The 21,895-nt window shown below is 40.0% G+C and overlaps 1 protein-coding gene across 1 annotated transcript in view; it reads left to right on the top strand.

Moving 5' to 3' along the window:
- The window catches only part of atp2b1a (ATPase plasma membrane Ca2+ transporting 1a), a 128,901-nt gene that overhangs the window by 539 nt on the left and 106,467 nt on the right, over window positions 1-21,895 (top strand). The window contains exon 3 of the mRNA XM_037121166.1: window positions 96-163. The gene's annotated coding sequence lies outside the window, so the exon portion shown is untranslated. The remainder of the gene's footprint in view (window positions 1-95; window positions 164-21,895) is intronic.

Genomic DNA, 21,895 nt, shown 5'->3' with positions numbered 1-21,895 from the left:
TTCATCATAATAAAATTCAATAGCTAAAGCAAATAGAAGAGTTATGGCATTCTGCTCTGTATAGCTATATTATTATGAAAATCTATTATGTGCAGAGGACCTAGTGGCAGTAGGAGGGCAGAGACAAGAGGACAGAGGCAGAGAGAGGGCAACAGGGTCTCAGGTGAGTGCAATTGGGATTCAATTTTAGTGATTTCGAGTGTGCTATATTTAATCCACATCTTCTTATGGAATACCACATAACTTTGAAAAGCAGCTTTTATTACATGAGTGCCACTTTACCTGCAGGGTGGCTGTAAGCTGTAAAATGTGTGTTGCAGGCTTTAGTGTTTTTAAAATGGTAGTTTCCTAAGCTCACCAGTTTTAAGAGGAAAAAGCTTCAACTATGCCTCCATTTCGAATCCTGCTCTATATGGTTCACCTCTGGGCACGTATTGATGGAATTAATTTGCTTGGCAAGCTCACAGAACTGACTTTCTTTCCATTTTTCAGTTCTTGAAGCTTTGAATAAGTGGTAGTAGTGGCAGTCGGGTGGACCTGTTGTAGTGTGGTAAACCTCTGCTAAGTTATGTGTGTCTGTTTTACTTTGGCGTGCCTTCGTTTGTGTTTCCTCACCATAGGTGTGGTCTTAATTATATCCTAAAGCTGGGGATCATGTGATCGGTCCATCCATTGACTGTATTAGATATGGACAGCGCTCTGCGGTTATGAAAAGTGAAACTGCAGCGGAACTGCCCTAAACCTGCATTTCTTTAAACAATGGCCAACAGTAGGCCACTGTCTGTTGATTTATTACCTCAGTCATTAGTTTCCTAATGAGTTGATGGTCTCAGTCGCCGGTTTCCAATCCTCTGCAATACAGTTTGATGTTGGTTTTGTAAATTATCCCACTGAGAGTAAAATTGAGGATAAAGCAGGGTACACTTCAGGGCGTGGCTACCTTGTGGTTAAGAAGTCTCTACCCTGGAATGTCCTTGTGTTCTCTGTCAGATCCAATCAGGACATCCTCCCCAGTTCCACTCTGTTGTGCAATTATAGTCACTTCTCACTCCAAAAAACCAAGATGGCAGACACTGGGTTAAGTTGCATGTGTCTGTGTGTGTGTGTCTTATTCTCACAAACTACTGGACCAGTTAACCTAAGATTTTTTTGTGCACATTTATTACTGTATGCTCAAGGACCTTTCTCTTTGAAATTGCCCACGCAGCCTGCCGTGCACTCTCTGTTGTCCTGCGAGCTGGCTCACTTAGAGTTTACTGACAGTTGGTAGACCACATCCTGTGTCTAGAATCTGTGTGCAGATGCATGCATGTATAATCCGTGGCCTCTGTGCTCAGTATTTTTAGTAAATTCCAGTCATTTGTCACAAGAACATCATCGCATTTAAGAAAATGCAATCTCTGATTCACTGTGCGCTATTGTGACAACAAGTGCAACAATTAAGATATTTCTTCTTTTTAAAGTCCATTTTTAGGATCAAAATATTTTCTTTTGCACTGAGACATTTTTAGATTGTGAGTGAATAGGAAGTGGCTGGTCGGAACACAAGATAAAGTACGTCAGCACATCAAGATTATAATGGAAGTGAAAAACTAGCAGTGTCACTTAAACATGATAACTGCATAGATTTACAGACCGTGTCTTTCACATCCAACCTCTTTGATTTGTTTTAAAAGGATTTTGGCACCTTTGCCCAGTTGGTTCTGTTTGTATAGGATGTTGTAATAGCTGCTAATTAAAAAAACAAAAAAACAAAAAACGATGTGGATTATACATCCAGACCCAGACTGCCTTAAAAGGAAGGTATCAGTGCCTCCAAACAAACAGACCACCCACAGTATTTTATGAAAAGCTTACACAGGGTTGTGTTCCTCCTCTGTGTAATTTGGCAGTTGTTTTGTTTCTCACACTCTGACATTCTCCACAATCTCATCTATTTGTATAACAGCCAAGATGTTCTGTGATAAAGCTTGATGTGATTCATAACCATATATGAACATGAGTGAATCTTGTAATTTCCCTCCATCGATCATTAGGAGCCATCATAAACAGCAAGGGACCTCAGTGAAATGAAAAAGCATCACCTCAGTCATTTTGTTGCCATATTCACATAAATCAAAGTGTCTTTTAGAGGGTTCAGGTTGTAAGCTCTCTGTCTCACGGTGCTTAGCCAGCTTAAGAGTGACACTGACCGATCTGTGTGATTGAAAGATGAAGTATATGAGTGCATTTAAGAGGAAGGGGGTAGAAGAGAAGGCCGAAAAATACATACTGATCATTTATAGGCCAGAAAACCCAAGCAGATACTGGAGGCTAGTTTGCTGCTTATTTGATGCTGCCAAAATGCTCAATAATGATTTGAAAGCCCTTACCACATACTGCTATCATTTCCCCCAAAGATCATTATTATTATCAGCACATAAATCAGTGTTATCTGTGGTGAGGACATACACCCTGTGGGAACAGAACAGTGGTGTGTGAGGCACATCTTTAATTTATGTGTCCTTATCTGCTGCACCTGCTTACAATAGTTGGAATTTAAAGCATTTAAAATCATCATTTAAAACCCAAATGCTTTTTTTTTTTTTTTTAATCAAGCGAGTCTGGCTGGCATAACTTCATTAGTTACAATTTACTGTATTTGTAAAATTTGACATGTCAAATAAAATATTGTCGTCATCATCAAGAAACTAGTGAAAACGGTGAAATCCATTCCGCCTGTTGTTGTGGCTTTTTCTTCTTGTTCGACGGAGGACGTCAGTTGCGTGGGCAGGCCTTCATTGTGGCCCAGGACACACATACGTACACACTGCTGAATGAACGTGGTCACAAGTGGCCCGGACCACCTCCCAATGTGGTGTGATTGGATCTCAAATGCGTCCGTAATGCGACCTGGGGGTGTTCGTACCTGTACTCAAAGCTGTCCACTTGTGGTCAGATCACTCGGTATGCATGTTGATACCAAATGTGAACGGGGACCTTGTTGGTGCAGTGTTTCACTCTGTTCTGTTGAGTTGTTAAAAATAACTCTGAAAAGACTGAGTTTTGTTAATAAGGGATCACTTCAAAGCCAGAATGAAGAGGAGGAAAGAGAGAAGAAAAACTCTAGTTTAGTACTTCTTGGGACTTAAAATTGAATATGCTGACGTCAGAACTATAAATATCCTCATACTGCATACTGTACAAGAAGTATTTTAGACATTAGATGTGGTATCTGTGTGAGTGGTGATCTGGTATTCTAACCTCTGTAACACATGAAGGATATAACTGGAACATGCTGCCAAAGGCTGTTGGCAAGAAGCTAATTTTACTGTTCGGTGTATCTCCCACCTATCAACAGATGAACACACACACACACACACACACACACACACACACACACACACACACACACACACACACATACATACCAACATCCTTAGGGAGTCAGTTCTAAGTTTGGGTGCTGCTAAGTCTTGCCAGGAAACCCTATACCCCTCATTGTCCCCAGGACGCAAGCACTTCACATATGACATTTGAAGAAAGACGGTGCTGCTAGAGGGTGGGTGATGTCGGTGTAGATATCAGAGGCGGGGTTTTATTCCTGTAAGTGTCGTATTAAGAGGGACGTGTGGATTCATGCATGAATGTTTTGTGTGTTTTTTAATTGAAAGTTTACTGTATTTAATGTGTGTGAAACTGAACAAGCAGCAAGGTGTGAAGTGTTTTGATGCTGCAGGGTTCAGAGGAGAATCAGAGGGATGCGAGCACCTCTCGGTGAACTCGCACTTCCTGACTGTCAGGGGGGAGTTTGTCATGGTTGGATGCAGGGAGGGTGACATTTGTCCAAAATAACCAATGGCCCATTGCACTGTATCTATGGTATGGGTGGGGGTGTAGCCAGGTGAGGCCGCTTCAGATCTGCCCTTGTCAACTGAAAGCTCAAAGGTCACATCAGCAGTTGTTAGTCTGAATGTTTGAGGTCAGCCAAAGGTCTTGTGAGTGTTTAAACAGTGTATTTAAACAAAGCATTTCAGCTATGCAAACAAAGTGTTTCAAAGGCACTTCAAAAACGTAGATGATATAGTTTTATGCTAATTCTGGCAAATTAGCTATTAGATTAAGTGACCTCTGAGGGCTTGAACTTGGTTCCCCCCTTGTATTATGATAGTATCTCTTGCCAGCATACCACTATGGGAATTGGGGAATATCTGTAAACACACCTCTGTTGACCTCTTGGCCATGATGCCAAAATGAATAAACATGAGAGCTCTGTTGCAGCAGAGGGGTGGTGTTGCACACTGGTTCAGCTCTCTGTCTGTGCACTAAATTTTTCCCACTTGTGTTATTCCAGCCGTGACTCTTTCCCATCACTGCTTCTTCTTTGGCAGCTCACTTTTTCCCCAGAAATGCTTCTCCCTTATCTCTGCAGCGAGATAAACACCACTACGCTCTGTTGGCTCCACATAATCTTACCTCATAGTGTTTCATTATCGCTAATTGACAAAAATAGATGCATAATAAATAGCAGGCATTATGCATGTGTAATTAAGCCCGGAGAGTGAAAAAAAACTATTAAAAAGAATTCACCTCACACGCTTAAGCTCATGATGTTGGCTTAGTTGTAATCAATGTGTTATTTATGTGATGTGCTCGCGGAATGATTCATGACTACGTTGCCTAAGACACAGAGGATTTTCTCACATTGAATGTGTAGTGATGGATGTTTAAAAACCTCATGTAAGTACACGGGGTCAATTTTAAGGAAGTTAACTGTTTAGTTTGTTACATTAAGGTCACAAAATACTGACTGAGGAAGGAACAAATCAACAAATAACTGCTATTGTATTAAATACAAATGCTGATATGTAGTTCATCAATCAAGTACCATACAGTGGTTAATAAGCCCCTTTATAACAGATTGCTAGATGGTACGGTTGTGCTGATATACCAGTTTCAAGGTATACGCTGATATGAAAATTGAGGGTTATCATACTATGTATATTTGCTTATCAATATTACTGAATTTGACCATTTTAGTATCATTAAAGTATTCCACATTTATATCAGATGTCTGTTAGGACTTAATATTTTTTGAAATTATAAAAAATATGTTTTCAAAGAAAAAACTACCATTTAATTTTTCTCAGTAAACAAGCACAAAAAATCTGACAAATTATGCGCTTGTAATCAGAATGCTCAAGAAAACAGACTTATTTGACTGACCCAAATCAAGTTCTTTGAGATTTCTGGGGCGCTTTGCTTTAGCTTGTACTTAAACATAATATTTACTGGGACAACAGAAAGGGGGATGTTTTCGGTGGTGAGCTGTCCTCGGAGTATGAAGTCATTGCATGTCCATCAGCAGGGGGCTGATGGTCCATCTGAGTGCTCTGTGTGAGTCACAGTCTCCCGTAGCTTCCTGCTGAGAGTCTAAAAGAGTGTTTCGAGGTGCAGGCATGGCGCACTTTACTATTGATAGAAGCACCAATACACTAAATGCACAGTGAACACAACAAACTGCCGTACAAGGCTCTTAAGTGTGTGCTTGTGTGATTAATTGTTTGCCAGCATATAATCACAGATCAATTTGTGTTTACCAGAAAGTAGGACGGAGGCAGAAAATATAGCTTCTCAAATGATACTTGGTGACATGCCAGGCGGGTGCAGCTGTCAGTCAATGACATGCAGCAGAGAGTGGTGCTTTTACCATGGAAACAGTGTTTGAGTGGTCCATTCCAGCAGTTTCTTGTGATGCAATATTTCTATTTTTCTTTGTTGTTGCTGTTGCTGGGTATCTGCGATTTTTATTGACGTCAGAGTTTTGAGTTCAACAAACTGAATCCCCGATATTGTCCATTATAATCACAGTCAATTCGACAAGAATTGAGATTTGAATTGAGAGTTTTTTTAGGCTTGTCTCATCTGCCTATGAAGTAGCTTACAAATGAGTGTTTAAAAAAGAGATTGCAGTCCTTGTGCGTGATCTTCCTCTCCACCATTATTACAGGTCAAAATGAGCATTTTCTTTTACATGTAGTTAGATATATTGTTCACAATGTACATTCTAAAGCAAAAGGAGGTTGTCAGTAAACATTATATGAATACACATACAGATTGAACAATGACAACTCTGTTTGTCAGTAAGGACAGATAACTTTGTCTTCATCTGCAAGTAACACACATCTGCTCACACCAGTGTATCAATATAAAGCATCAATAAAAATGGATCACGCAACACAACAGCGACTCTTTCAGTAACCGACTCGCAGCGGTCGGCTTTTTTTTCCCCCTAAACTGTCATGTTTGTATAACATGTCATGTCCCTCAGCATATCCACTTATGAATTTCCGATGTCGAGGACAGCCACTTTGAAAAATACTTCCCAGGGGAGACATGTTTACTCAAAATTCACAGATGAAAGCAGACTAAACGCCCTTGAAAGTGAAAGAAGTAAACAACGCTTTGTTTTCACATGAGGGATAGTCACCTGAACTCACCATGACGGATGATTAAAAAAAAAAAAAGAAAAAAGCAAACATACAGAAATGACTGCATTCCCCTCGAAGCAAGGGAGGATGAATGTGTTGCATTAGGGCTGAAGCTTTACAAAGACCTCTATTGAATAGACAGTGTATAATTGAGTGACGGCAGCAGAGTCTGAAAAAGAAGCTCACTTTGTTATTTGCCAAGGTAGCATCTTTTCATCAAGGCAGAGAGGCAGCAAGCCCTCCAGAGAGGTGGGAATAATGTACTGTCTATATTAAGAAGATGGCTTTCATTCACTCTCTGAATGCCAGGGTCACGATAAAGCATAGTTTGAATAAGTGCAAGAAGCTTGATTGACTGTCCCATATTCTAACATGGGGTACTTTCCAAAAAAGCCCCAAATGCTTTATGCTCATCAGCCCTTTTTGCCTTATTTCTTCCTTCAGGAAATGATTTGGCCTCTTTTAGGAATCCAGTTTTAACATCTAACCCCACTAAAAGCCTCTCATCCAAAAGAGAAAAAAAAGCATGATTTTTGTGTGACACAGATGGGTAAAATCAAAAATCAGTGGACATTATGCTGGATAGTATAAAACCCAATGCAGCAAGAACAAAAAGCAGCGTTCTGTTAACAAATGTAATTCTGTCTATCATGCAATTTGATGTTGGCTTCATTGAATATTCCATGTTATCCTCAGAAAACAAAAATGCCCCTCTGAAAAAACATCACACTTTGTCAATAAAGGCATTATCCTGTGTGCAGATACAGTACATATACTAGAAGCACACGACTGCATTGATCTTTCGAGATTGCATGTGTAGTAGGCAGGCTCGCCTCCTTGAGAGAGATCCACACTTATTAGAACACAAAGAAAAGAATAGTCTCAGCTCAGAGCGAGATGACAAACTATCACAAATCACATGAATACAGACAGAAACCCCTTATTTCAATTTTTGAATCATCTCCCTCATTACCATATGCAAATGAGCAGCATGTATTAACATCTGGGGTGGCTAACGAGCGGGCTGTTTGGGATGATTGGTTTGGATTGAGTTCACAATGCTTCATTTGCTCTCTGTTGTCCAGGACAACGTCAGTCGAGTCCAGGAGGAGCATTGTCTGGGAAAAAGATGGATTATAGTTCTGGGTGAGCAAGATAATTTTCTTGTATTACTTTGAGAGATCCAACAGTGAAACAGGGTGCAGTGAAAATGATTTTGCACTCATTCACAGTGAAAGCCAGTCAGGATTGGATCAGCTTAAACAGATTTGGGTTTCAGAATCAGTCCTTGGTGTTAAGCACTATGTCTCTCTTTTTGTAGAAGTCTTATTGTGAAATTCTATTGAGGAGTCTGATGAAAGATGAATATTGTCTGCATTCAGTATTTCTTGTTTCTGCCCTAATAGTGAAAATCTACATAATGTAGAACATTTACTTCCTTAACCGCATCTGCCGTTTGTCATGTGAGATGTACTAGTATGCTATGGGTTTGTATGTCTGCAAGATACATCCACAAGAAGCAATATGCAAATGAATGGTAGGGCAGTATAGGGCCAGTATGGGAAAGTGACAGGGTCAGGGGATAGTCAGCAGCAGCAGGGCCAACATGGGATAACAGTGATGTCCTCCAATGATGTAAACTATTAATTATTCATTGTCCAATAATTTTACAAAGATTGAGTCAGCTAGTTACCTCACCATCAGGGGGACAGGAAGGTTAGGACAGGACAACCGAGACGGATGCGACATCCTTCAATAAGAACTTTAGAGAGAGAACTCAAAAACCATTCAATACATCCATTGTTGATATGCCTTGCAATTCTGGCAGGAAAAAGGAAGATGAAAAGCAGCTTAAGGGCTCTATAGGCATAGTCGCTCATATTTGTGAATCCAAGAATGGAAATGTGCATGACTGAGCTCAGCCAATACGGATGCATCTGCTCAACCTAATGTCTCCTGCACTCTATAAAGAGCCTCCCCTGTGCTGCTTCTCATCCAGGAAGTCTGCACTGACTGAGTTACTGGATTTTATGTGAATCAGAAAGAGATTAAAGCATTATTTACCTCCCTTTTCTGCCAGAACAGGGCAAACCCCGACCAATTTATATGCGTTTTGTTTTGTGTTAGTAGCAACGACTTATTACATATTAATTGGTTTGTTTTTTCTATTCACCTCTAAGAGTTTAATCATCTAAATCCAGAGTAAATATTAAGAGATGAGCTACAGAGGATTGGCGAGTGCTGGCCATCGTAACCCTGTCAAAGTCGCACTCTTTTGAATGTCACTGTCTGTGTTCATTTGCTCTATTTTCCACACAGACCGTCCACCAGGGGAGTTGCTCCACATTTTATTCTTAGCATTTATTCTATCCAGGTCCCAGCGATGATGTTCTTGATGTGAGAATACCAAAGGTTCACAGTTCATCCGTCACACACATCGACCCCGGACCACCCACCACGTATCCCCTATCTCTCCTTTAATGTCAGTGGACTAAAAATTCCCCAATGTACAGAAATGCGAGTTAGTTGTTCCACAGGTACAGTATAGCTAAAGCAGTGTACAACTGAATTGCACCTACAACATTGTTTCCTTCTCTGTCTTGCTCACACGCACGCACGCACGCACGCACGCACGCACGCACGCACGCACGCACACACACACACACACACACACACACACCTGCAGCTGCTCCATGTTGTGTGCTGCAGGTCTGTGAAGTGAGTCCATGCTAAGAAAAGCTCCTGCATCCATTGATTTCTCCGATCTATTTTCCTTTCTAGCTCATCCCCACCACTGAGTGCACCGCTATTTCCTTCACAGTGTCATGGTGACATGTGAAGACACATGTGGCGTCGCTGACGTTGTGTGTTCTAGACAGATTACCAGGCCTGAAATAGATCAACCTTTTTGTATTTCTCTCCCCCATCACCCCTTCATTCCCTCTTTTCTACTGTATCTGTCTCGCTGTCTTTCGGTCCCCCACTCTGGGCTGTTTTTTCTATCAAATAAGATGGATTACACCAATGCTGGTTTGGATTGTGTGGAATTATGGATTTGTAGCAAAGGTCACCGCAGTCTTATGTCTTCCAAGGATTAAATGCAGTATTGCAAGTCTGTAGGGACAACACTGAGGGGGATAAAAGGAACAGCATTGTAAATCTGACCCAGACTGGCCCCGTTACATCTGATCCACAGATACTCTGCACTTTTATCTGCTTCCTATAGTATATACTCTACATACAGTATATCAATTAAAGTGTTATTGGAGACAACTGTTAACCTTCTTTTTTTACTATATGTACAAATCGTATAAGTCACTGTTTGCAAAGGGTTTATAAGCTACCATACAAAGGTTTTGTATAAACGATCAATAGATATTTCAATAATACGTCATAAAAAATGTTTCTTAATTTCAAGAATGGCGAGCCCCCCAAAATGTCTTTTTTGTGGCAACTAGGTCACCTATTGAGTATTAGTAAATTATTGATTAACAATGAATAAAGATACACTTACACAGGTTAGAAATACACACTTACCTTGTTAGAAAGTGGTATCAACTTAGATACAGTATACAGACATAATACAAGATCTGTAACTTATACTATCGACAAGGATTCGAGTTCCTTAATGAGCCAGGAATTTAATAGAAAGACATTCCAGATTTTACAAATACAGTAAACAGTGCCCAGTATAGGAATTGTCTCGTTAACACCTGTGGAGAGACTCTCCAGGCTCCAGCCATTGTAAAAATAGTTACATTTTGTGAGAAGCTGAGTTAGTAAAATCTTTATAGACTTTGTGAGATGCTGTCAACACCAAATTCTTAACGATTTTGGCCTTATGTTTAATTCGGCAATTTATTTCTTTCCTTATGTTGACATTGTGTCTGTTTGTCTCAGTGATGTACATGTTTATTTGCACAGAAAGCGGGAAAGTGAGATTTAATCACAAGTGGTCACTTGAGACGCCTGTTATTGCCAGGTGTGAAGTCATAGGCTTAGAACTGTCCACTAATTCCGATATCTGAATTCCCTCTCAGACCACTGTTCCACCTGGACACGTCAATATTTAACCCACATGGAGCTGAGAAATTTGTTTCACTGTCTCAAAAAAAAAAAGGGGGCGAGTAAAGAGAGTGAAAGTGTCTACATGGGGAGGCGTACAAACCGAGGGGACGGGGACAGACTTGAAGCTGAAGTTCTTGGCTCTCTGACAGCTGGTATTGTCAACTTGTAGTGAACTGTTCCCACCTGCCTCCAATGTGCCAAGGACAACTAATTACCAGCATGTCAGATCTCAAGCTACCAACAGCTACTCACTTGCCTAATGTATGGCCCTGCCTCTGTTGCAGAACAATACAGGAGATGTGTCCTCGTCCTGGCAGGAAACGCGTGTGAAAGGAAAACACTTCCTATCCAGCTTATTCAGACTCAACTCAGTTTCACGATTTGACATTTAATTGAGTCGAGCTTGTGCGCTTAGTCGTTTGTTAGCCACATTCCCTGATTGACATCCTGAAAGTAGAGTGAAGAGATTGTTTTATTATATAACACTGAAATGGATGTGTTTGAACCAAGTAACTCTCTCTCTCTCTCTCTCTCTCTCTCTCTCTCTCTCTCTCTTTCTTTCTCTGCTGTGTGATGAAATGCCAAGGTAAAAAGGGCCGCTGACTCACATTGCTGCTTTGAAGTTAAATTTACTATCTCACCACCGATGATTATGAAATGCAATTTCATTTAATAGAACAGGGGACACTCATAATGCTGCTTTGATTCACCAAATTATTTAATCCACTGCAAAGGCCAGTATGTGCACAGACTCACACATGCACATACAATATATCAAGGTGGCTTAATAATATCTGGCCAGAAACTGAAAAATTGAAATGTCCCTGTTTGGCTTCACTTGAGTTGTCCTTTCATGCAACATTCTTCTTTTTTACCGATGTTGCCATGACAGACACAAGCTTTTATTGAACTTCTGTGAATCCATTATTTTATTTAATCAGTTTGTTGTGCCTTTTGTTGGCTGTAATTGTGTGGCTACACAATGTAATATACTGATAATCTGTGATATAAAGTGTTAGCTATAACTGTTTGTTGTAGTGGCAGTTCCCTCATTGAGAAAGCAGTTTGAGGTTAATTGGTTAGTGCACAACTTTAGGGTTTTCCAGTTGTTGTACAGACAATCCCATCAAAAATAAAGTTTTTTTAATTCTCAGATCTTACAGTTTTTTTTTCATTGGTGTTGGGTAAAATCTCCATATAACCTTATTACTGATTTGTTTATTGACAGAGCTACATTACATCCTGTTGGTATATTATTGATCACAGCGGATAAATTATTTACAACATGGAAAAAACAAGCTCCCATCACAGATGCTGTACAATGGCGTTATGTGTGAATAGGTGGCCATGACAAATTGTTTTGTTCCCAATCTACTGTCTACCATCGAAGTTCACAAAGGTCTGGGCCTTGTGATGAAACCTGCTGTCACTGGGAGACTGTGGGTGGTGTCAGTTTTAAGCATATCATCTGTCAACACACACATGCTGTAGAGAGACACACACACACACACACACACACACACACACACACACACACACAGGCATACTGCTTCCCTGTACTCATTTTGTCTTCCAAGGCCAGAGGATAATAGTGTCACTGTGTATAAGGTTTGCATGCGTGCGTATGGGCTTGTGTGTGCTCCAAACCTTCCCCCAGGCTGCATGAGTGTGTGTTTTTGTGCGTGTGTGAGTGTTGTGCACTGTTGGCAGGGGAGACAGCCAGACACATGGCACACGGCAAGTGTGTAAGCAAGTCCCAGAAACACCTGAGCCCCAGTGCGTGCGTGTGTGATTTGGAGTGGGCCTGTGTAGGTGGGTTCCCTCACCGCAGCACCTGTCACTGGGCGTTGATGGTTGATCCTGGCTATTCTTACCAGCTTCACTCTAATTGGTCATTAGTATCCTGTCACTTCATCCTATAGGAAATTCTCCCAGATATGTGTTTGTTTGCTGATTTTGCTTGTCATCACTCCACCTCTGGACATCTGTTTCTTTCTGCTCCAACTCTATGATTTTGCCGTAACTTGGTCCATTAAGTTTGATCTCCTTAGAGTTTTGTAATTCCCTTGTTTCCTACAGCTGTAAAAACACAAGAGCTTCACTCTAGCTGAATGATAATCCATTAATGACATGGAAGCAAATTGCATGGTATGTTTTGAGGGCTGTAACTAATGACTGCTTTATTCAATTCACAGATCACTTTCTGGAATAATTAATCATTTGGTATATAGAATGTCAGCTAATAGCAAAATATGATGATGATCACATGCAAATCTTGTTTTGGTTGACAGTCTAAAACCCAAATGTATTAAGTTTATTGTCATAGAGGACCAAGTAAGCTGACAATATTCTCATTAGAAGGACTGGAACTGGTGATTATTTTTCTTGCAGGAAAAATTAATTACACTTTTGAGACTTTACACTAGATTATTTTTAAAAACGGCAAATTTGGCCGTTAACATTACAGAATTCCAGCCATACAGAAAAAGCTATGCTGTAATTAGCCAAGTCCACATTTAAACAGCAGAATTAATACACATAAACAATACGATTTGTCCTCCCTGCCCTCTCACAAATGGTGCAGAACATACAACAACAGTCTGTTTTGTCCACCTTTTCATGCACCGATGGTTTGCGTTGTATGCCTGTGGAGCAAGGCTGCATGTGCACGTTGCCTGGGCCAAGTGTGACATTGTGGAGTGGTGCAGTATGGTGATCTGCGCTAAAAAATTGTGAATGTTTTAGCTTTTGTGTGAGTCCATCTCTCCTGCCTCTCTGTAGTTGTTGTTGGCTAATGTCGTATCTTTCGTTTCTTGAGTAGCAAGAGCTTGATGCTGTGGTCTCGCTGGCCTGCTTCGCATTCAACATTACATATTAACTGCTGTCAAGTCAAAGAACGGGGCTGTTGCTGCAGTATGCAGCTTCTGAATGCCATGCTGTGCTTAGGGCCTGTGTCCATATAGATTCTTTTTCTGGCAGAAATCTTTGGCAGTGTGCTGGGGAGCGGTGAGTTGAGAGAAAATAAAACACTGAACATGACTAAACACTCAGTGAATGTCTCAATGTCTTTACAGCCAAGGCAAAGCTAAACTTTTGCATGCTATAAGTTTTGCAACATCATACAGGTCACACAATATTAGGTTTTTTATATGCTTTTAATTTATTTATTGATTTTGTATATTTCTCACTAGACATTTTGGTCAAGAGTCACCATCTCCTTCTGACATTTGCCGAAGCAGTTTAAACTACTAACCCCAGTTTTATCATTAGCATTTATTACTCCTGTCCATAATTCACTGTAAATGAATGTATACAGTGGTATGCAATCAATATTTTTCTTTGTAGCTGATGTTTTTGTTCTATTTGTGCACACTAGCAAATTCTGTATAAAAAAAAGTTAAACTTGTCGTCTTAGTTGCGATATTTAATTCAAGGTTTCATATGGACTATTTTCAAATCACATCTATAATAATGGGAGCATGGTTTTGGAAACTGTCTTTTCAAATTGATGCATTTTATTTCAGTGTGTAATGCATATAAAATAACATAAAAATGATAAATTATATAAAATACATATTGTAATTTCCTGAACTGCCGTCATCTGCTGTGATTCAGAGGGCAGCTTGCATGCTGCTGTGCATAAACCAGCTCTAAATTCTAAGAATAGACCTTAAAACCCTCCTCTGCTAAACCGGAAGCCTCTATATTTAACTCATCTAAGTCTGGTTACCATGACAAATGAGGGACATGCATCCCATATTGCATTACAAGGGCACTGTTATAGACTCCTATCTGGCCTGAAATTGGTTTGAAGATCAGATCAATAGAATCTAGACTTGGGAAGGTCATCAATATCATTACGCTCAAACAATGATGATGCTATACGGCTTGGAAGCATTAGTCATTCTTGGATGTTAGCTGTAGCTTTAGTGTCCAATAGGATTTATCCGCCTCATGACTGCTGACGCAATTTTTGCTCTTCTTAGGGCCACTGTAATTCAGTTCATTACACTGCAGTATTTGAAGAGGAAAATATAAATTGTTTAATAAATCTTTAAAATATGCTTTGATGTCATATTTAGGTCAGCTTACTCACAGTCACTGCTAAAAACTCTGCCTCCAGCGACAAGACATATTGCATTTACAATGTGTGTATGTGTGTGTTTGTGTGTGTGAAATATTATTTCTAGCTGTGGGACAGCTATAAATATTCTGCTAATAATCCTCTCCCCCCCTCAGGCTGAATGAAAGCTTCTCCAGCCAAGTTGTTTTGTATTCTGACAGTTTTCTTCTTGATGTCGGCTTTGAACTTTAGATAACTTCTGCAAGATAATCCAAACATATATTAACATCTGAACTTAGTGTGTACGTCATAAGACGTTTTAAGTTCCACTAAGTAACACTCCTGCATTCAAAAGCAAACAGCCTGATAGCCTGTCCTGTCTTACAATATCATCACTGTGTCTTAAGAGGAGATAGTTAGTCAGGTCGTGTAGATAGTATAGTATGAAATGCTAAAATGGGTAGCGAAATATACTCGGCCCTGCCCAAGTAAAGTATATGTGTGGGAAACACTGTTATACATTTAATAGGTTGCATGAGACAGTTTAGGTTTAAGGTGCACAGTGGGTTACTGATATGGTCATTTTTAGCTTCACAACGCTGGCCTCCACCTGTGGCGTGATGCTTGGCACAGGAAGTCTGAAGCTCCTGTGCTTGCGTTGTAAACACAGACACTAGCACTGCCTGGACCGCTAGCTATATGGCTGACTGAGCTAACTAGCTATCTGGTTAAAACTAGATTGAAAAACATTAATAACTCATTTTGGGATATTTTGGGACGTAACCTCAGAGTGAAAATCCTTTTTTTACAAACCATGTGCCTCATGCACAAAATAAACCAAACCAACTAAAAAAATAACTTACTTAGTGACCTTCCATACATGCTTTTTTTCCAATGCAATTTGCAGTGACTGAGAAAAAAAAAATTACGTTTCGTAAGGCTTTAAAAATAGAAAACCATTAGTCTGCATCTGTAAATCTGAAACTGTGTGCTCTGACCCTTATTTGTGTCCCGATTAGAGTCAGTAAAAAGAAAAATCACAGTCTGAAAAAACACATGCTGCCTTTCCCTCCAGCCTCATGATAATATAAAACGGACTTGATGTTCTACCACAATAACATCTGTTTGAGTCAGTTGATGAGGAATGACACAAAGTTGTTGCAGTGTGGAATCCATTTGTCTTCAAAAGTCTTGTACGCATTATGGAGTTTGATACCAGCTCTCATATATATGATGATTTTCTCAGATAGCAACAAATGACATTTACTCCCATGAATCTATCAGGAAAAAATCTGTAATGTCCTTGAGTTTTGTACAGGTCTCCCAAGTTATCATGATCAGATTAGAAGTGCTCTGTCTTCCTTTGATTCGGCTTGAACCCGGGGAGATAAAGAGCAGTGATTCAGATCATCAGGCTGTCAGATAGGAGCCATAGTGGAGAACAAATTCAAGACAACTCCTGGTGTGCAGGAGGGATGATAAAAACATCACGGCAGGGGAGAGACAGTGGGTGGCTGTGGTGTGAGTCTGTGTTGGAGTGTGTGTGTGTGTGAAGGTACGATGAATAACACTAAACGTACTAGGATTACAGTAATCTGAGTATATTAAATTGGTCACTTTAATATGTAAAAATGTACAAATTATTGGATCAAAGAGACACATTTGACTTGAAGATCACAATCATGTCTTATCTTGTGATTGTGCGTCATTCTGCAACAATGTTATATGATAACTATGCTATGCAAATGAGCCTATAACCGGAGTACATTGTTCATTTAGCGTCATATTCCATGTATTTTTGAGACAAAGTAATTGAGAGAAATCAGATTATGTTAGATCAACACAAAGGATTATGTTGCTGGGTCAAATCTCGAGCGGGTGCTCAGTAATCCGTAACAGATTACATTTTAAAAGGAGCCTGTACCACGCGCGGGTGGATGTGTGGTGGAGATTGGAAACGGTTTGGAAAATGAGAGCCATGTCAGTGTGGCTGCGGGAGGAGATGATAAAAATTGGTTCTGACCGCACTCAGTTCTCACATCCACCTCCCGCCCGGCATCTGCGTCTACTTGACCATTATGAATGTACAGGTAGGACACAGTGAGAGCCGAGCAGAGTGAGTGAGGCAAATCAAGGGTGTGAGAAAGAGGAAAATCAAGAGACTGGAGGGCAGAGGAAAAGAGTACGTAACACAAACAAATATGAATGCAAATTAAAGCTCAGTTCACATCTGCATATAAATGAAAATGTGTGCAGTAAAATGTTTACAAGAAAGATTATTGTGAGATGTTCGTTGTTATTTTAACATCATGTGGTTGTTTTGCGTAAGTGTCTTATCTGTCGTCATGCTTTCATGTTCTGTGTACCCCAGCAAGCGTAGCCGATGTTCAGCATCAGCTAATGGGGATCCTCATAAAATCCTAAATCCTAAATCCTGTTGAATGTTGAACAGAAATGCTCTCTGTTTTGAGGACGAATCATCATCGCTAACAGTGAATCATCTCATGTAGTCAAATACGTTTGTTACTCTCAGAGAGCACAGCACCTAAGAATCACTTTCATAATTCAGGTGATCATTTTCTGATTAATCAATTTGTTTCTGTAATTGTCTATAAAAAAGATATTTTGTATTATGTATTATTGTCATAATATATCATTTTAAACTGGGCCCCGTGTTTACATATTTTAGTTAGAAAAATCATTAGAAGATTGCTTTAGCTGGCAGCCATGACACGGGCTGCAATGGCCAACTGTTTGACCCAGAAGATAGGGGGGAGATGGTGGACCAATCGTACAACCCAGATTTAGTGTTGGAACAGTGGAAATGGAGTCTGGCATATTTGGTATGAGCAACATAGCTGCTGTTTTAAGCAAAAAAGAAAATGTACGCTTGAACAAAAAAAGGTATTTTTCTATTCCTGTAAAGAAATGTTGTCAAAACCCAGAAAAAATAACAATTTCAGCCTGTCGGTGGCAAAAACATCGACTGCCGTACATAAGACCACAGTTGCCCAAGAGGTTTACATGGCAGCCTTTTGCAGCACATATCACGCCTGCTGACTGAGTCAATCAACTGGTCAGATTCCTAAACTTTTGTACCTCTTTTAGTGTCTCAGCAGAAATCGTCTTTTCCTCACTGACAAATGAGAAAATGAAGCCACGCTGCCTCCCATTCCAACTCTTGCACATTGATAGAAGCAAAACAGGAAGGAAACCATATGCGCATCCTCAGGATAACAAGGGCACCAATAACTGTAGTAAAACAAAGTATCTCACATTGTTATTTCGCAGACAGCCATTAATTTCAATGAACAACATGGTTCATGAAAGGTTGCTGCCTCTGAAATATAGCAGAGGAAGGCAGAGTGGGCTGCGTGTCTGAATGCATTTGTAAGTTTGTCCACGCATGTATGCATGTGTGTGTTTTTTCACGGTCCTCTCTCATGCTAATGCTAGTTTGCAATGATTGTGGGCGGTTTTGACTTAATGTGGTTTTCACATTTGATTACCATCACATCACACTACCCCTTCAAGGATAATACTTACTCTGCATCTCCCTCGCTCTCGCTCTGATACTCACAGACATGCACACACATACATATAATGTACTGTAAGTTGAGGAGTGGATTAGTTGGTGGTGTTTGTTTCCAATTAGCTAGAACATACGATGGAAATTTGGGGAAACAAAAGTAGTAAAGTAACTCGAGAAACAACAGCACACATTATAAAATACTTGAGGAAATGACTGTAGTAAAAGACATGTTGTATTGTCTTAATAGCAGACATCTGATCATGCTCCATTAGGTCTGAAGCACTATTCTGAACTCTTTTTGGTTTTTGGCAAATCTGACTCTCTAATCTGTTTGTAGTTTTCACAAAGGAGAGCGATGTGACTCACATTTTCCACCTCTTCTAATCAGCAATGGTTGCAAATGTGTTTCTTTGTGGCTGGCCATTAGTTTCAGTTGTCCTGTTTCATTGGCCATTCCGTTCAGTGGAAAGGTCTTTAGTTTATTGTGAGGAATCAAAACCCAACATGGGATCTGAGTCAGACCAAATTATACTACATAGGGACAGATCTCATGTCTGTGGGTCGAAAATGTGTATAATACCTGAGCAAGTAGATCCAAGTGGATCAGAGCATACTGTCAGCTCTGACACAAGATGTGTACTTACATTAACACATTTATGCGAACGTGAACATTTCTTCTTGTGCCCTCTAGAATGATATCGGGTAGTGATGGTTGTTGTTTAATAATGAAGACAACGAAATGAGATACTCTGCCTTTGAATAGGCACAGTTTGCTATAGAATATTTGAAATATATATTATATATAAATATATTTTTTCCCTCTCTCTCTTTTATTTCCCACTAATTTGTACTTCCAATCAAACATTAAGAGGATATATGACACTTGATTTTTTAGGAATTCTTTTAGGAACACTCTTGGGATTGTGGCGGTGTTGCTCCTGGATTAGGGCTGCACATTGTGATTATTTTAACAGATATTAGGATTACAGTATGATTCACAATTATTGGGGAGTATTTTTGCAGCACAATTTTCATTTGTTATAAAAACAAAGCAGAAAAAAGGTTATTATCATGATGATGTGACATTTGTTGGGGCCTGCTGTGTGATGGAGGATTCCTCTTTCTCTTGTTCTTTGTCTTTGTATTTGCTCCTACATACAGGTAGATGCAGCTCTCATTCCTTATTTGTTTTTTAAATGGTAATATTGCTTATGTTCAGACAGTTTTGCATCTGAGTTGCTCCCACTCACTTAAGTGAATGCAGCATTAGTTGCAAACTTCACAGTAAGGGCTCTGCTTAAAAGCAAAACCTTTGGCAGTGATTAAATTATTATGAATTCATTGTTGAATTAGCACCCACTGATGTAAAAATCTATGCCTCTGTTCTCTGATGAGTACATTACAGTGAAAACATCTTTTCTCTTTCTGTATTTCTCTCTGTCCATATTCCCCCTCTGATTTATTTTTGCATGTTCTGCTCACAGATGAGGCCAGTCTAACAACGATCCATACAGTTCATACTCAGCTGTATGTGCGCTTGTGTGTGACAAAGTGTGTGTCTGTGTTTAGCCAAGAGCAGTGAGGGCCCATTTGAGTTCACACTTCACAGAACATCAAATTGATAAATCAATTTGAAGGCTTGTGGGAAAAATAAATGTATGTTTTGTGTGTGTGTGTGCGTGTGTGTGTGTGTGTGTGTGTGTGTGTGTGTGCTGGGGGTGGGGGTTATGCAAACAAAGCTGCACAAGCATATTCACATGCCCCAGTTGCTGTGTGTAACAATGTGCATGTTGGCTATGCACATACCGCGCTGCACACATAATTGATGAATGCATGGCATGTGTGCTAATGCGGTGTTGTATGTGCACATGCAGATTCATTTGCATATTGCATATTTATATAGCTGCCTGCATATCAGAGGTGCCACATCCGTCATGCTCCATCTCGTGTCGCAAGAAAGGACCCATAATGGGTCATCTCATCTCTGACGCCCGTCTCCCCTTCAGAGCTCTCATTATGGTGTATATGTGCACGGGTGCATCCTCCTCGCTGCACAGTCTGCTCGGCTGTTATTTCATTAACTCCCTCTCATTAACCTGTGGATCACCAAGAATCGTCCACCATGGTGAAACTGAACCATCCATCATAGTGAAACTCAGTGTAGTGTGCAGGTGAGCAGGCTATTTGTTGCTCAGATTAATGTGTTTTTCCATGATGTTCAGCAGTTATCTTTGCCAAAACCTGCTGCAGAATCAACTACAGACTACAGTTTAAGAGAGAGTTAGAGGGCAGTGTCAGTAAATAATAAACTACAGCGTGGTTGCAGTTCATTGCATAAGTGCTCATAAGGAGTTACAGCACACTTAGGATGCTTATGGTGCAAGAATGTTTTTATAACTACTCACTGTTGTCACAGTTTATGAGTGATCATTTAACACAAGCCCTCTAGTTGTTTAAGAAATTAAACCATATCTCTTAAAGGACACTTGTGCTTAATACTTGGACTTAATATTTAGTCTATATGTTGCATGGCGTGACTCACTGACATATATTTGTCTATTACTGTAATTCTAATCTTTAACTAGAGTAAGGTATGCTTATACCTCAGACGTGTCATACCATATGAAAACAATGTATTTGCTGCAGGTCTTTTCTGGCTAAACACTAAATAGTGTGGTAGTATGGATATTGGAACGCAACCTCAGAGTCTGCCATGGCGCCTTAATGAGGTTGGACTTGTATGTAAGTACAGTGCAGTGACAATGCAGATATGCTGATGTCCAGCATGATGTTTACCGTATTCACTGTCTTATGTAAGCATGTTAGCATTAGAGCCTGACCAATGTGCAGTTTTTCAGGGTCTGCCAATACTGATATAAGGGAGTAGAAAATTCTGATATCAATATATCGGCCAATGTATATACACAGTTTTTGCAGCGATGTCTCAAATGTGGCAAAGATGAGTAAAGGACACAAGATATTTTACAGTTTTAACAAATAAAGTGTCTAAAATGACAACAGAGAACTGAAACAGTAAGTTCCACCGGAAATGTAGTAATTATAAATCACTGCTCGATGTCACATTTGAGGTGACATCTGGAGGGAGCCCTTTGACCTCTAGTCCAAAATGGTGATTTCTGTCTGTCTCTTACACCCTGAGGACCGTCACTGTTTGAAATGTCATGCTAATCCATCCAAATGTTAAGATATTTCAATCTGGACTGAATTGTTGGGCCAACTCACTGTATTTCCTCTTTTTTTATATCACTGTAAATTGAATATCTTTTGGTTTTGGAATCCTTGGCAGATAGAGCACGTCATTTTAAGCCTTGTAATGGGCATATTTAACTTTTTCCTTATTATCACTTCAACAAAAATACTCATTAGTTGCAATCCTTCTTGTAAGTATCCATTTGAATGTGCCAGGTCGCCACAGGAAACCACAGCTTTCCAAAATATTCAAGGTCTGCGCAGTGTATTTTGAGCTATGGCAAAACTGCGTGTATTTTTGTCTGTGTCTGTTTTCTATTCATACTCCGACACCAGCCAGTGTAAGATGACTCCAGTGTTAACACCACGCTCTAAGTCCCTCAGCCTGCCTTCTTCTCCTCCTCTGCAACATACAAAGTAATTACATCTCTTTCCACTACACACCCCTCCCTCACACGCACCACACCCTCGTCTCTAGGCTCCAAATGTCAGCCTCATCAGCTCAATTATCCACTGACTTTAACAACATCCTTACATAACCCATTTAGCTGT

This window comes from Acanthopagrus latus, chromosome 14 (genome assembly GCF_904848185.1).
Source record: "Acanthopagrus latus isolate v.2019 chromosome 14, fAcaLat1.1, whole genome shotgun sequence".
NCBI classification, from domain to species: Eukaryota; Metazoa; Chordata; class Actinopteri; order Spariformes; family Sparidae; genus Acanthopagrus; species Acanthopagrus latus.
Note: the sequence above shows the minus strand (reverse complement) of the source record. Positions and strands in the feature narration are given on the sequence as shown.